A 5924-nucleotide genomic window follows, 5' to 3' on the forward strand; every position below is an offset into this window, starting at 1 on the left:
ATATCACAAGAAAGGTATTAAATCCTCCTCGCTTAACCTTCAGCATCCTACGTCTTAACACTACTTTTTTTACTATTTTATTATATAGCACACACATCATACAGAGATGTAATTGTCATACACATGAAATAATCTTCATGGAACAAGACCTAAAACATTCAACATCAATTATTGTTTCCTCAAAAAGGTTGAATTACATAATGGAAATATAAATAGATTTTCACTCTCTAGAGCACTTAATGGAAGCGCAAATTAGCATCTAGCGAAGTCCTCCCATATAGTGCATGAATATCCACATCTTGCCCGCTAGTCTGCAGGTGATCATATGAGAGGCCTTCTGGTGGTAGCATGCTACTTTGCATACTTTTGGAGCCAATCTTAGCTTCGTGGCCATGGTGCAATAGAGACAACCGACTTTGAATGTCCTCCTGGACCCGCGAGAGGCCATTAAAGAGTTTATGGAGATCTTCCAGACTGAGATCTTCCTCCTTTGAGAAGATAAGGTTTCCTGCCATACCTGGGTTTTCATCTTGGATCTTCTTCATATGTTGGATGGATATTCTTTTCTCTTATCCTCTATTGGGTTTTCCATGTCCAGCCGAGCCACTTCACTTTGCAGCCATGCAATCTTGGCATCTTTTACCTCGTCGACATATTGAGTTGTTCCTGATAAGAAAGCATCAACAATGGGCTTGGCTGATGGCGTGCCAAATGAGTGGATCTTTCTATTTTTCGCCTCTAGAACGATAGCAACCCTACCACCAGTGACTGCAGAGAGGTCAGCAGCACCTTTAAACAAGCCAAAACATCTCTTGTAGAAAGTGATGTCACGCTCTTTATCATTTTGGATGTAAACGATACCCAACCGCCTCTCCCTCCTCGGCATACTTACCTGGATAACTTGAAAGAAACTTATTACTACAAGTATGTAGCACAAGGATATAGAAAAAGCTAAAGTTTATAGGTACCATTGGCTAACGACTTGCTAGTGTGAGATATGAGGAGAGATCTACTTCCCTTAAATAGAAGGAAAGTTTTTTTTTTAATAGAAATATCATAGGTACAATTGATTATAAAATTATATACGACTGTTACCATCCTAGTAGACACATATCCTATAAATCTTTAGTAAGTATTAACACACACCATTTATAAACAATCTGGTTCATAAATACTTTAATTATTAGCTAATTATCCTATGTATATCTATCCACATCCTTATTTAGAACCAATAAAACACTACTATGTTATCATGTACACATCCTTATCTAGAAACATTCAAGCTTTAACAAGGTGTTGAATCCAAGAAACTACTATTTAATTCCATAACACAATCGTGGTTAAACTATTTTGGTATTAATTGGATATCCAAAAATTTGAATCATCACATTAATTGCATCCAAATCCTCTACTAGGAGCCATGCACGTCATCCTAATCATAATATGGTAATGAAAGTATGGAATTTGTTTATGTCCTTTTGAGCTTATATAGGAAAAACATTATATGGGCATGTTCACTTTTAGCGCAGCTATCTAAGCATGCGGCTAATATGCTCGTACTGGTATCAGAGAGGAGAGTAGGACGCACGAGTACTAGGTGAGCTCCGGCTTCACTCGGGTCTAGAAACTTCCCGCAGCACGCGCCAATGAAGGCACACTACCTGCATACCAGTCGGACTCCCTTTTCCTGCTTCCAAAATATTTGGCTGGTGGGTCACAGGTGAGGCCAAAATACTAACAACGTGCCATACTACCTTAATGGTAGCCCACCTCATTTCGGCCCGCGGCTACTATAAATAATACTCCCTCCGTTTCTTGATATAAGGTGTATAGTTTTTTTTGAAAAAAAAACTAAAAAGATATAAGGTGTATTTCGTAGAGACACTCACTTGGACATTTTTTTACGGAATCGATTTTCTTTTCTTAGCTCATGCAAACTCCTTGATACGCGTACAACACGCGTCCGTTAGGAACCCCAAGAGGAAGGTGTGATGCGTACAGCGGCAAGTTTTCCCTCAGTAAGAAACCAAGGTTTATCGAACCAGTAGGAGCCAAGAAGCACGTTGAAGGTTGATGGCGGCGGAGTGTAGTGCGGCGCAACACCATGGATTCCGGCGCCAATGTGGAACCTGCACAACACAACCAAGATACTTTGTCCCAACGTAACAGTGAGGTTGTCAATCTCACCGGCTTGCTGTAACAAAGGATTAGATGTATAGTATGGATGATGATGTTTGCAGAGAACAGTAGAACGAGTATTGCAGTAGATTGTATTCGATGTAAAAGAATGGACCGGGGTCCACAGTTCACTAGTGGTGTCTCTCCGATAAGAATAAACATGTTGGGTGAACAAATTACAGTTGGGCAATTGACAAATAAAGAGGGCATGACCATGCACATACATGTTATGATGAGTATTGTGAGATTTAATTGGGCATTACGACAAAGTACATAGACCGCTATCCAGCATGCATCTATGCCTAAAAAGTCCACCTTCAGGTTATCATCCGAACCCCCTCCAGTATTAAGTTGCAAACAACAGACAATTGCATTAAGTATGGTGCGTAATGTAATCAACAAATATATCCTTGGACATAGCATTTATGTTTTATCCCTAGTGGCAACAGCACATCCACAACCTTAGGGGTTGCTGTCACTCCCCCAGATTTAATGGAGACATGAACCCACTATCGAGCATAAATACTCCCTCTTGGAGTTACAAGTATCAACTTGGCCTGAGCCTCTACTAGCAACGGAGAGCATGCAAGATCATAAACAACACATAGATGATATTGATAATCAACATAACATAGCATTCACTTATTCATCGGATCCCAAGAAACGCAACATGTAACATTACAGATAGATAATCTTGATCATGTTAGGCAGCTCACAAGATCCAACAATGATAGCACAATTAGGAGAAGACAACCATCTAGCTACTGCTATGGACCCATAGTCCAGGGGTGAACTACTCACTCATCACTCCGGAAGCGACCATGGCGGTGAAGAGTCCTCCGGGAGATGATTCCCCTCTCCGGCAAGGTGCCGGAGGCGATCTCTTGAATCCCCCGAGATGGGATTGGCGGCGGCGGCGTCTCTGGAAGGTTTTCCGTATCGTGGCACTCGGTACTGGAGTTATTCTCGACGAAGGCTTAAGTAGGCGGAAGGGTAGGTTTAGGGGCGCCACGAGGGGCCCACACCACAGGCCGGCGCGGCCAGGGCCTGGGCCGAGCCGCCCTGGTGTGTGGCTGCCTCGTCGCCCCACTTCGTTTCCTCTCCGGACTTCTGGAAGCTTCGTGGAAAAATAAGATCCTGGGCGTTGATTTCGTCCAATTTCGAGAATATTTCCTTACTAGGATTTCTGAAACCAAAAACAGCAGAAAACAGCAACTGGCTCTTCGGCATCTCGTTAATAGGTTAGTGCCGGAAAATGCATAAATATGACATAAAGTGTGCATAAAACATGTAGATATCATCAATAAAGTAGCATGGAACATAAGAAATTATCGATACGTTGGAGACGTATCAGCATCCCCAAGCTTAGTTCCTACTCGTCCCGAGTAGGTAAACGTTAACAAAGATAATTTCTGAAGTGACATGCCATCATAATCTTGATCATACTATTGTAAGCACATGTAATGAATGAAGCGATGCAAAGCAATGTTAATGCAATGAGTAAACAATTGAATCATATAGCAAGGACTTTTCATGAATAGTACTTTCAAGACAAGCATCAATAAGTCTTGCATAAGAGTTAACTCATAAAGCAATAAATTCATAGTAAAGGCATTGAAGCAACATGAAGGAAGATTAAGTTTCAGCGGTTGCTTTCAACTTGTAACATGTATATCTCATGGATAGTTGTCAATGTAAAGTAATATAACAAGTGCAATATGCAAGTATGTAGGAATCAATGCACAGTTCACACAAGTGTTTGCTTCTTGAGATGGAGAGAAATAGGTGAACTGACTCAACATAAAAGTAGAAGAATGGCCCTTCGCAGAGGGAAGCATTGATTGCTATATTTGTGCTAGAGCTTTGATTTTGAAAACAAGAAACAATTTTGTCAACGGTAGTAATAAAGCATATGTGTTATGTAAATTATATCCTACAAGTTGCAAACCTCATGCATAGTATACCAATAGTGCCCGCACCTTGTCCTAATTAGCTCGGATTACCTGGATTATCAGCGCAATACATATGTTTTAACCAAGTATCACAAAGGGGTACCTCTATGCCGCCTGTACAAAGGTCTAAGGAGAAAGCTCGCATTGGATTTCTCGCTTTTGATTATTCTCAACTTAGACATCCATACCGGGACAACATAGACAGCAGATAATGGACTCCTCTTTAATGCATAAGCATTCAACAACAATTAATATTCTCATATGAGATTGAGGATATTTGTCCAAAACTGAAACTTCCACCATGAATCATGGCTTTAGTTAGCGGCCCAATGTTCTTCTCTAACAATATGCATGCTCAAACCATTCAACTCATCGTAAATCGCCCTTACTTCAGACAAGACGAACATGCATAGCAACTCACATGATATTCAACAAAGAGTAGTTGATGGCGTCCCCAGGAACATGGTTATCGCTCAACAAGCAACTTATAAGAAATAAAATGCATAAGTACATATTCAATACCACAATAGTTTTTAGGCTATTTGTCCCATGAGCTATATATTGCAAAGATAAAGGATAGAAATTTTAAAGGTAGCACTCAAGCAATGTACTTTGGAATGTCGGAGAAATACCATGTAGTAGGTAGGTATGGTGGACACAAATGGCATAGTTATTGGCTCAAGGATTTGGATGCATGAGAAGTATTCCCTCTCGATACAAGGCTTAGGCTAGCAAGGTTATTTGAAACAAACACAAGTATGAACCGGTACAGCAAAACTCACATAAAAGACATATTGTAAGCATTATAAGACTCTACACCGTCTTCCTTGTTGTTCGACCCTTACTAGAAAATATCTAGACCTTAGAGAGACCAATCATGCAAACCAAATTTTAGCAAGCTCTATGTATTTCTTCACTAATAGGAGGAAAGTATATGATGCAAGAGCTTAAACATGAGCACAACAATTGCCAAGTATCAAATTATTCAAGACATTTTACCAATTACCACATGTAGCATTTCCCGTTTCCAACCATATAACAATTTAACGAAGCAATTTCAACCTTCTCCATGAACATTATGAGTAAAGCCTAAGGACATATTTGTCCATATGCAACAGCGGAGCGTGTCTCTCTCCCACACAATGAATGCTAGGATCCATCTTATTCAAACAAAAACAAACAGACGCTCCAAGTAAAGTACATAAGATGTGATGGAATAAAAATATAGTTTCACTAGAGGAACCTGATAATGTTGTTGATGAAGAAGGGGATGCCTTGGGCATCCCCAAGCTTAGACGCTTGAGTCTTCTTGAAATATGCAGGGGTGAACCACCGGGGCATCCCCAAGCTTAGAGCTTTCACTCTCCTTGATCATATTGTATCATCCTCCTCTCTTAATCCTTGAAAACTTCCTCCACACCAAACTTAAAACAACTCATTAGAGGGTAGTGCACAATCAAAATTCACATGTTCAGAGGTGACATAATCATTCTTTACACTTCTGGACATTGCACAAAGCTACTGAAAGTTAATGGAATAGAAAAATCCATCAAGCATAGCAAAACAGGCAATGCGAAATAAAAGGCAGAATCTGTCAAAACAGAACATTCCGTAAAGATGAATTTCTAAGAGGCACCAGACTTGCTCAAATTAAAATCCTCAGATTGAATGAAAGTTGCGTACATATCTGAGGATCACTCACGTAAATTGGCAGAATTTTCTGAGTTACCTACAGAGAATTCAGCCCAGATTCGTGACAGCAAGAAATCTGTTTCTGCGCAGTAATCCAAATCT

The 5924-nt window shown here is 40.2% G+C and overlaps 1 pseudogene; it reads right to left on the minus strand.

Annotated features, from left to right (window-relative positions):
• Window positions 1–236: 236 nt before the first annotated feature.
• Window positions 237–1775, minus strand: LOC127347003 (agamous-like MADS-box protein AGL28; annotated as a pseudogene).
• Window positions 1776–5924: the final 4149 nt, after the last annotated feature.

Source organism: Lolium perenne, chromosome 4 (assembly GCF_019359855.2).
Source record: "Lolium perenne isolate Kyuss_39 chromosome 4, Kyuss_2.0, whole genome shotgun sequence".
In the NCBI taxonomy this organism is placed as follows: domain Eukaryota; kingdom Viridiplantae; phylum Streptophyta; class Magnoliopsida; order Poales; family Poaceae; genus Lolium; species Lolium perenne.